Source organism: Heliangelus exortis, chromosome 1, assembly GCF_036169615.1.
Source record: "Heliangelus exortis chromosome 1, bHelExo1.hap1, whole genome shotgun sequence".
Lineage (NCBI taxonomy): Eukaryota > Metazoa > Chordata > Aves > Apodiformes > Trochilidae > Heliangelus > Heliangelus exortis.
In genome coordinates this window covers 77,133,262-77,145,076 of record NC_092422.1, presented here as the reverse complement: position 1 = coordinate 77,145,076, position 11,815 = coordinate 77,133,262, and positions in this window count along the sequence as shown.

Genomic DNA, 11,815 nt, shown 5'->3' with positions numbered 1-11,815 from the left:
TAATTTTCTCCATTATCAGATACATTTCTTCTTTACTAATTATCAAAGAATGCAGAGTACTCTAACCACTTAATGTCATTTTTTTTATGGCATATAGATATGTCTCAGCCTATACATTTGTGTCTGTTCTGCAGAGTACCCAATGCACTTTGTCCATCTTCAACTTGATTACTTCTTGGCAGAACCTTCCACACTTCTCTTTCTCTGCAGCCCTTTCATCCTGCATTTCACAGTGAATGATGCTGTTTCTTTGTTGGTGCATCCAGAAAGAGAAATTTCACTGGCTGTTGCTTAAGGTTTGCTTGAGACTGGATGTTAGGTTACTATCTGTCTGACTAAGCCAAGAAGTTTGCCTTTTGAGAAATGCTTACTTTCAAGTTGGCAGCCTTCAACCTTTTATGCTAAACAACAAAACCCAGAAATAATTTAATTATCTTAACTAGGAACTATTTTTCTGCTTAAAAGTTGCAAATGACATCTACTTTCCCATATCCTAACCCCTGAGTACATAGAGAGGACTAAGAGGCTTAAATTAGATCAAATTAGATTTACATTAGACCTCTAGAAGAAAGCTCTTCTGATTCTACAAAAAATGAAACACTGGAAAATACCACAGAGAAAATGGAGCTGTTGCCATTAGGTTGTACCGAGCACCTTTAATGGAAGATTTTCAGGGAGAGGTTGTATTTCTTTATTAGGCTTAATTATATAATTGCAAAAAAATTGACATTTCTTGGGGTGTATTAGTCCTTCAGATATGATAAGAGTGCAACAAACATCAAACTAAGTGCAGGATGAGACTAAACATATTGACTAAATAAACTGAGAGAGGAGACGAACAAGAGTGAAGGTGTAGCAAAGATAGTATATGAAGAAAAATATACATGGTCATGAAAACAGTATTTCAAATCAGCTTAGAATTTATTAATCCATATTAAAAAGTTTAGTATTTTTCAGGCCATTTTCTGTGAATATACATCAAGGATCAGGAAAAAGAAGTCAGAGATGGAGGAGCTTTTTTTTGAAACCATATTTGTGCTTCTATTTGTGCTACTTATTTCTGTTCTTTATCAATTCCCTGTCTAAATACATTCTGCTCCAGAGAGGTTGACCATTTTCACTCACATTTTCCAAGAATGCAGTGAAGGAAATACACCACAAAAAAACCCACTCTTGTGATTCATACAGCTTCCCTGACAGCAGAAATTTCACTGCAGTGGAAATGTTTGTCACTCTTACAAGCTCTAGTTTCATTTAGTGTTTGTTGGTTGACAGGAAATTCATTTCTGCCTATGTGTTTGGCCAGGTTGGGAGGCTGAAATGTGAGAGACAGAATGAAGGAAAATAGTTTTTAAGTCTCATTTTCTTCTACATATACTGCTGGTAGCTCCAGTAGAGATTTCAGCATCAGACATTATGCAATATTTTCTTGTATGTTTTGCAAGACTTTTCTTCTTTCACCCCAGTGACAGGAAAATGTGTTACTCAAAATTATGTTTTACTCACCTAGAGGAATGATTTTGATGTAAATTTTCTTTGAGTTTCTGAGGCAGGTGATAATTTTTTTCATGGACAGGTACAATAAACATCCAGCCTGTCATACACAGTCAGGGGCATTTTAGAGAGTTTCTGATATTGTGGAGAAAGGTGTTTGGGTCAAGTGGTTTCCTGCATGTAGACTGGTACTCCTGGACAGTTTTGTATTTGTTATTATTAAGGAGATATTACAAAAGCAACGAAAGATCCCTATGTAGGTAAGCCAGGTAGTGGAGGTAATCTTTGTTAGGCCCAGTAGTAGTTTAGTAGTTTGAGTATCTAGAAAATCTCCCTAGCACTATTCCCACACTTCACCAATTAGTTCAAGAACTATTTTGATGTCCCTAATTATGCCTAGAAGCTAAAAAAAAAAAAATAAAAGAAAGTTCTTGTTTAAAATAGGCTTAATAAACAGGTGCCTTAATAAAGGCCTCTTCCCCTGAATCATGCTTCATAATTCAGTGTTTCATACGTACAGTAAGACTGTTAAGGATAATTCTCCACAGGGCTGAGAAATATCTTTAGATTCACAAGGGGGATAGATAATCCAGCAATTCATGGGGTAAGCATACAAAAAGAGAGATGGTACTCTACTACCCAGGGAAGTCCAAGATGACTTCTTTCTGAAACTGGCAAAGTGTTTAACCAACCACATCTTCCAAAGTGCAATAAACACGAGTAAAATGAGGACACAGTGATAAACAAGATGGTCAAAACCAGAACTTGATTGCATTGCCATTTAAATTTTGTTTTGGAAGAGTTATGAATCAGGGATGGTTAAAAAATTCAGCTTGATATTCCTTCAAAATTAAAAGGGGTTGCTTATGTTTGACTTAATTAGAAGAGGAGCTGAGCATCTTCAGGTGCTTCAGACTTCAATTAGAGATAAAAACATTCACTATTGTCTGTATACAATAGTGAACAGCAGCTGTACAACATTCTAGTCAATTTACAGAAAATAAAACATCTTTAATTAAATCATGCTTCCTTATAGAGCTACCTTTTTCAATGGAAGCTGGATGAGATTAAAAATAAGACTGAAAATCACAGACCTTTAGAAACAAGTAATATAAAATTTATATGATTAGAACTTTTAACAAGATTTAAAAAGTAAATACCATTAATTATGTTTTCCAAACCAATCATGCTAATATAGAAAAAGAAATAGGTGTTAAAATTGCACAGTATTTGTTAAAATTGCACGGTATTACACCTTAAATTCCAGGTGAAAATAAATCTTGCTATCTCTAAAATACCTTTGCTTGGTCATATTTCTGCCTTCATTTTCTGGAGTTTGAATTTAGAGATTATGCATAGTGTCTCCAAACAAAAACTATCGTTCATTGCACAGAAGGCAACACAGTGCTGATGAGGATCAGTGTTTCCTTGACAGATTCATTTTAGAAATCAAACCTTTTTCTTTATCCTTAAAAAAAAATAAATAATTGAATTTCATCATTACTTAATGACAAAGATGCACAGCAGGGAAGTTATCTAGTTTTAGCTTAAAAGTTCTGTGCTCATCTACTACAAGATCTGACTGCTTGGAAGGAAGCGTGGCAGCTCTCACTAACAAAACCAGTGCTGTTCCACACAGAATGATTCAGTTGCATTGAGGAGGAACAATACACTGTACAGCTGTGGGAGGGGAAATAAATGAGATTTTAGATATGGAGCTTACAGCTGTTGCCACACGGTTTGCCCATGTGCTTTAAATATGTTGGACAGCATGAGGTTCAGGGTACACACATCTCCCTCCTAGGTGACAAATAGCACCCATGGAAATGTCTCCTAATTTTGAATTACATAATCACATAATCCTCCCTTAAATAAATATGAAAAACCTCAGTTTGATTTCTGTTCTAATGTGTGATGCACACTGATATTTCATGCAGTGTTAAGTGGGCCAAACCTACTGTTTACAAGTTAGTCAAATATATCTTCAGCCCACAACATGGGCATAAATCCAGTATCAGACACAAAACCAAATACTGGCAAAAGTAGCCATTTGCAGGGAAGGTGTGGATCCCCAGAGGCTGGACTGATATTACCAGGATTAGATGTCTGTATCTGAAGGAGTAGCCTACTTTTCTTTGGTGCTTTGGAGAGGGGAATTTCTGGAACACAATTCACTTCAGCCCAAGATGAACGTACATTCTCTAATGTACGTTAGCATGAACCCAGCCCTTAAACTACCTGTTCATTTGCACTGACTATAAAGACAGCTCAGAGTGATCTAGATCAGGGCAGTTTATTGTTACAGATGGCTAAGGTCAGACAAAATGAAACCCACATCATGTGATTTCTGGAAGATTAACTGAAACATTGACTTGTCTTTATTTATAAAGATACAAAGTCAAAGGAGAAATTCAACCAGAGAACTCATGCGCAAATGAATTTTATCCACCTTAATGAACTCAGATTACATTCCATTTATGATAGAACTTAGGATGCTAAATAATCACCATTTAGTATGAAATGTGTGCATGGGTCAAACTGGAATTTTCTGTGGTAGTACAATATAACTATAATTGTATAAAACGCTGATGTCAGTATAGAAGACCTGTTCAAGCATTATTTGAAAAGATGCTATTCAATAGATTTTTAAAACATTTTGTTTAAAACTTTCTGACAGAAATTTCAGGCTAAACCTGAGGACCTGCCTTTTCTCAGAAAAGTTGCAAACTGTTGTAGAGAGTGTGAAAGTCTTTATCAACTTTGATCTCTGTAAGTGCCAGTGATGTCAATAGACACTTCTGTCCAGATTAAAGGTAATACACACAGCTCTGGCCAATAGCACTACCATTCAATTTTACCTTTAGCAGTAATATGATGCTGTTTCTTTTTGTCTTCACAGTAGGGAGCAAAGCAGAGAAAAGACCTCCAGTTGGAGCCAGGATTCTTCATCTAAGCTCATGTGTTAGCATGAATTGTAACGCATGAGCCATTCACAAAACAGCTGATACCTGCTGATTCATCCTGACAGATGCTACCAGTTCACAGCATATTTTCAAGGAAAGTGATGCAGGAGTAGTGGTAGTCAAGCAGGAGTCATAAAAAGTCCTATATTCAATGAAGGTCTCTCCTAAGCAATCCACTCTTGAATACACTCTCACAGCTCCTGAACCTAGCCTATATATATATGTGTACATCCACCTCACCAGATCATCCTGGCAGGTATTACTCTGCTCTTCATGTGACCCACTGATCCCATTTCTAATCTGCTGTAGAAAGTCAATCATGCTCTTTGGCGATAGGTCAAGTATTAAGTAAACATAACCATATCACTTCTGTTCTGCAGGCTGAAGCATGGGGAATGTCTCTCCAGAGACAGAAAAGACTCTCTAAGGAAAGCCTGCAGGAACTTGAAGATTTAAGAACAAAATACAGCTATTAGATTTTCAGGAGAAAGCTGTAGCTTTTTTTAATATTAAGAACAGAAAGACTTTCTCTTATGACCAGCATAGGAAAAAAATGCAACTTCTTTGTCAATGACTCTGGAACAATACAGGTAGCAACTGTATAACTGCTGCATTACATTCCTTGTGGATTAAGCATATAAAAAGAAACATAAATATATAGCTCCAGTTAGTGGTGACTAGAAAGTTTAAACACCTCTCATTTCCTTCTCATTTCTTCACAGCACTAACTTCCTCCTTCTCCTTCGTTGACTGCGGAAGAGAAATTTGCATAGTCAGGACTGATTCAGGGGTCCTGCTCGATGATCTGATTCACAGCCAATAATACTGCAAAAAAACCTCACCACAGTTTTTCATGTACCTGGTAAATAAACTGAAAATTCCCAAGAGCTGAGTACCGTATACATAAAACTGACGTGCTAGAAGTATTACAACATATGGAAGAACAATGATCTAATGCTTCAGGATAGCTTCATCAAAGCTTAGTCCAAAACAACAGTTCCTAAAACCTTGGGAATAGCCTGTAGCCCTTATTGTGTAGACAGGCCTGGGTAGCTACCTCCTATACTTTGCTCTACAATAGCTCTACAGCAGCTTTCCAGCTGTGGCAACACAAGGCACAGCCCAGCTCACCTAGCAGCTCCCTAGCACATATTCTGTTCTAAGCTATAGTTAGGCAGCTACCAGTGTCTGAAGGACTGTGTTGTAATGTGCACTTGCAGCCCAGAAAGTGAACCATATCCTGGGCTGCATCAAAAGAAGCATGGTTAGAAGGTCGAGAGAGGTGAATCTCCCCTTCTCCTCAGATCTCTCTCGTGAGACCCCATCTGGAGTACTGTGTCCAGTTCTGGAGCTCCCAACATAGGAAGGACATGGAGATGTTGGAGAGAGTCCAGAGGAGGGCCAGAAAGATGATCAGAGGGCTGGAGAGCTTCCCCTATGAAGAAAATCTGAGAGAGCTGGGTTGTTCAGCCTGGAGAAAAGAAGCCTCCAAGGAGACCTCATAGCTGCCTTCTGAAGGGGGCCTGCTGGGGAGGGACTTCTTTCAAGGGCATGAAGTGATAGGATGAGGGGTAATGGCTTTAAGCTGGAACAGGGTAAATTTAGGTCAGTCATAAGAAAGAATTATTTCACAATCAAGCTGGTGAGACACTGGAACAGGCTGCCCAGGGCTGTGAATGTCCCATCCCTGGAAGTGTTCAAGGCCAGGCTGGACAGGGGCTTCAAGAAAACTGGTCCAGGGGGAGGTGTCCCTGCCCACAGAGCAGGGTTAGAACTAGAATAGGTCCCTTCCAAACCATTCTATGATTCTACAGTTCTATGAAAACTGTCACAAGTGTATTTATAATACTCCACTTCCACTCACAGCTCTGCTAGCAGTACTGCTGTAGAATTAAAGCTTTGTCACACCAAAGGAGTGGGTGAATCCTATGACATTTAAACACTGAAAAAAAGCATTAAGTATATATATAATCAGAGAATATGTCAAGTTGGAAGGGACTCATCAGGATCATCAAGTCCAGCTCCTGTCCCTGTTTGTTTTTAGGGCATCCACAGAATCACACCATGTACCTGAGAGCATCATCCAAGCACTTGAACTCAGGCAGGATTGGTGCTGTGACCACTTCCCTGGGGACCTTCTTCCACTGCTCAACTGCCCTCTGAGTGAAAAATCTTTTCCTGATATCTAACCTAAATCTCCACAGATTCTGCTTCATACCATTTCCCCAGGTCCTGTCTTCAGTCAAAGGAGTGAAGAAATCAGTACCAGTCCCATCTCTTCCCCTCATGAGGAAGCCACAAATTGCAATGAGGTCAGCCCTCAGCCTCCTTTTCTCCAAACTGAACAATCCAAGTCACCTCAGCAGCTCATCAGAAGTCATCCCTGACAGACTTTTCACCATCTTTGTGGCTCTCCTTTGCATGCTCTCCAACAGCTTGATGTCTTCTCTACACTGCAGTGCCCAACACTACTCAAGATGAGGCCATACCAGTGCAGAGTAGAGTGGGACAATCACCTCCCTTGACTGGCTGGTGACATTCTGCTTGATGTACCCCATGATTTGGTTGGCCCTCCTGGCTGCCAGGGTACACTGCTGGCTCATGTTCGGTTTGGCATCAACAAGGACCCCCAACTCCCTCTCCTCCATGTGGCTCTCCAGCCATTCAATCCCTGGCTTGTACTTGCCACCAGGGTTGCCCTATCCTACATGCAGAATCTGGCACTTGCCCTTGTTAAACTTCATGTGGTTGGTGACTGCCCATCTCTAACCTCTCAAGGTCTCTCTGTGGGGCCTGCCTGCCCTCGAGGAAGTCAACTGCTCCTCCCAGTTTTGTATTATCCACAAATTTGCTTAAAATGGATGTCCTGCATCCACATCATTGATGAAGATGTTTGAGGACTGAGCCAAGAATGAAGCCCTGCAGGACCCTACTAATGATGGGTCACCAGCCTGATGTTACCCCATTCATTGTCACTCTTTGTGCTCAACCTGTGAGCCAGCTGCTCACCCATCATATTGCCACATTTTATCCAGGAGGCTACTGTGAGAGAGAGTAGAAAAAGCCTTCTTGAAGTCCAGAAATACTACATCCACTGGCTTCCCTTGATCAGCTAGGTGGGCTACCTTGTCATAAAAGGAAATAAGTTTGATAAGCAGGATTTTCCCCTCATTGAAGCCATGACTGCGTTGTCACCTCCAGGTGTTTTTCAGTACCTCTCAGAATATTTTCCATAATTTTACCAGGCCCTGAAGTTAGACTGACTGGCCTGTAGTTTCAAGGGTCCTACTGACCTTCTTGAATACTAAAACAATATTAGCCAGCTTCCGGTCAACTGGCATCTCTCCAGATTGCCAGGACCTCCCAAAAATAATTGAAAGAGGCCTGGAGATGACATCAGCCAGCTTTTTGAGGATCCTTGGATGCATCCCATCAGGTCCCATGGACCTTTAGGGATCTAACTGTAGGAGCAGATCCTGTACAAGTCCAGGACCAGCTAAGGGGTGATCCTTGTTGCAGTAAATAATCCTACACCAGCTGAGGAGATGCTTTCAGGTACATATTATGATGTGACATAATTTTTTATGGTCAAATGGTAATTCATAGAATCATAGAATCATAGAATTAGCCGGGTTGGAAGGGACCTCAGAGATCATCAAGTCCAACCCTTGACCCACCGGTGCGGTTGCTAGACCATGGCACTGAGTGCCACATCCAGTCTCTTTTTAAATGTCTCCAGGGATGGAGAATCTACCACCTCACCAGGCAGTCCATTCCAATGCTTGATCACCCTCTCAGTAAAGAAATTCTTTCTAATATCTAACCTAAATCTCCCCTGGCACAACTTAAGACTGTGTCCTCTTGTCTTGTTGAAAGTCATCTGGGAAAAGAGACCAACTCCCACCTGGCTACAACCTCCTTTCAGGGAGTTGGAGAGAGTGATGAGGTCTCCCCTGAGCCTCCTCTTCTTCAGGCTGAACAGCCCCAGCTCTCTCAGCCTCTCTTCATAGGGCCTGTGCTCGAGTCCCTTCACCAGCCTGGTTGCCCTCCTTTGGACCTGCTCCAGGACCTCGATCTCCTTCCTGAACTGAGGGGCCCAGAACTGGACACAGTATTCGAGCTGTGGCCTCACCAGCACTGAGTACAGGGGCAGAATCAGGCAGAATTATGCCTGATTCAAGAAATAGGGGGAGCAGTTGACACTCCTGAAGGCAGAGGGGCCCTGCAGAGGTATCTAGACAGATCAGAGTGCTGGGCAATTGCCAGTTGTATGAAGTTTAACAAGGAGAAGTGATGGATCTGGCACATGGGACATGGTAACCCTGGATATTCATACATTCTGGGCAGCGAGGGGCTGGAGGGCAGCCCTGCAGAAAGGGATCTGGGGGTTCTGTTTGATGGCAAGGTGAACATGGGCCAGCAGTGTGCCCTGGCAGCCAGGAGGGACAACCAAGTCCTGGGGTGCATCAAGCCAGCCGGTCGAGGGAAGTGATTGTCCCACTTCATTCTGCACTGGTGTGGCCCCATCTTGAGTCCTGTGTGCAGTTTTGGGTGCCACAGTAAAAAAAGGACATAGAGCCACTAGAGAGTGTCCAGAGGAGGGCTATGAGGTTGGTGAAGGGTTTAGAGGGAAAGCAGCAAAAGGCACTTGGTCTGTTCAGCCTGGAGAAGAGATTGAGGGGAGACCTTATCCCAGGTTACTGCTTCCTCACTAGGGAAGGAGGAGGAGCAGGTGCTGAACTCTTCTCTCTATGGACTGACAATAGGACCTGAGGGAATGGTAGGGAGAAGTGCTGAGGGAAGTTCAGATTAGATATAAGGAAAAAGTTATACCCAACTCAGAGAGTGGTTGAGCAGTAGAACAGGCTCCCCAGGGAAGCAGTTATGGTACCAAGACTGCCTGAGCTCAAGCATTTGGATGATGCTCTCAGGCACATGGTGTGATCCTTGGGGTGCCCTCCGCACAGACAGGAGTTGGACTTGATGATCTTGACGGGTCCCTTCCAACTTGGCAGATGCTATGATTCTATTCTAAAAAAATAAAAATTCTGTGATACCCTTTTCTGCAACTGAATTACCACTACATGAGTATTATGTGAAATACAGAAACGTACTTTAAACATCAAAGTCAGATTGCTAATCTGACAAGTAATGTATTTTAACTAAATGATCTACCTAGACTTAATAAAAATTATTAGCTGTCCATTAGATATACTGGTAATACAGATAATTATATGTTTCAAGTAACAGACCTGTACTTTGACATGCATCTACAGATTAATTAGCATCTCTGGCAAGCTCCAAGAAATAGAGCATTCAAAATAGCAGTAACAAAATTGTTTTGATCCAGGTCTTACCCTCCTTTTACCCCATGACTCTTTTATTCTCCACACATTTCTGCTTTACATTAATGGGAGTATTTAGCTGCTCAGAAAGACAGAGTTTTTCTTACAGTGATTTCTGCAAATAGTTCTTTTCACTACTTAAGAATAAAGGAAAACAATCCAAAACTCTCTCATTTCTATTCATTTGTTTTTTTCAATATAACAATTCATCCTGTGCCAAAAGCCTGGACTATAAAGAGCAGAACAATTTGGTGGCCTTGTTGATTATGAAACATTTCATAGACATATGAAAGTATCATCTGCAAAGAGTTTTGAAGCCAATGCTGACCAAGGGAGAGCAACTAGTGGAATGTAAAAAACCTTCCTCCATTAAATGGTCCTGGCTGCAAATCAAAATACAAAATCATAATTCTCTTTCCAAACAGGACTTCGAAGGTCTAGGTCATGCACTAATAACAACATGCATTGGAATGAAAACAAACTGTAAAACCTCAAAACCTGAATTTTTGTCCTCTGGACAACTTTATGGCAAAGATCAGTTTTTAATATGAGGTCAATGACAAAGAACAGAATGTTCACCCATGACTGAGCACATACAAGAATGATTTTTTGTCTGTTTTCATAAACACTAGAGAAGGCTTTTAGAGATGTCTATGGAGAGATGAGTAGAAGGAATGCTGTTCTCTGGAATCCTAAATTAAAGAGGTTTTTATGACTTTTGCTGGTGCAGAAAATCGTAAAACTCAATGGTCCCTAAAGGCCTAGAACAACAGAGAGAACAGAGGAACTCGGGGTCTACAATACATCCGAATTTATGTCTGTCTGTGATGTCTAATATTTTCTACTATGCAAGAGGACTGGAGTGACTGGAATTATAAAAATGAGAAAACCATTACTAGGGACACACTGCTTACCAATTGCAGCCTCCATCCCAATATTGCAGTCTTCACCAACAGCTTCTGGTTTTGAGGTTTATGAATGAGTTAACCATATAAACTTAATATAACAATTTATGTTTTCCATATTTAATTTCACATGACCAATCTACTCGAAAGACTTAAATCAGTGTTGGAATGAAACATGAACCTTTCCAAAAGTACAAACTTCCTAGCAGAGACTCCTTCAACAATGAAAGGCTGTTTAATATTGTAACTGTTTAATATTTGTAACTGTTTAATATTCTATGCTCTTTATTGAGACCATACAGAGTTTTATAGTGAGATACAAGTTACATAAGGACTCATAACACACACACAAGTTTTGTGAGAGAAGGGTTTTTTTTCCTCAGAGAACTTTTCTAGATGGGAAGTATGGAATTTAAACAAGGATAGATAGCTGTTTTGTTCTTCTTTCTACAACATATGCCTTTCTGCACTGAAAGGCCTTTCAGTAGATAATAGTGGAAGCCAAACTGAATTATGCAATTTGGATTAAGTAAGAACTTTGTCACAAAGGCATGCCTAGTGTATAGCAGGGGCACTGTCAGCGTGGGTTAGCCCAGAGAAACAATATGATTTCTTATTGTTTACCCTTATCTTACTATGTTCTGGGCCAATATTCCATGAAGGCAAGGCAATAATTTTGCCAAATTGCAAAGTAAATCATAACAGTATGCAAGTTAAACTTTAAGTAAAAATGTATGTTTGCTAACTGCTTTTTAGAAGGATGATGGAAGAACTGGGAAAAGAGAGGCTGAAATCCACTGTACTTCATGCAAAACTCCTCTAGGAATTCAGCTGGCTGCTAAAGAACATGCTGTGACAGAAAAAAGGAGCAGAAATTCCAGTTTAAATTGACTCTCAGGCTTCTGCTGTTATTATCAGCAGCTTCACTCCATTACTGCAGCCATGCCAATGATCAAGACATTTGTTGTGCTGTGCAACATATGAATACGGGGTAATAAAAAGGCTTCACAAAGCTTCCAATTATAACTTTTAAGTGTCCTTTTAGTATCAGTCCCCAGAAGACACCTTCTCTTCAGTTTTCAGAATGTCATTGTGGAACACCCCTCAT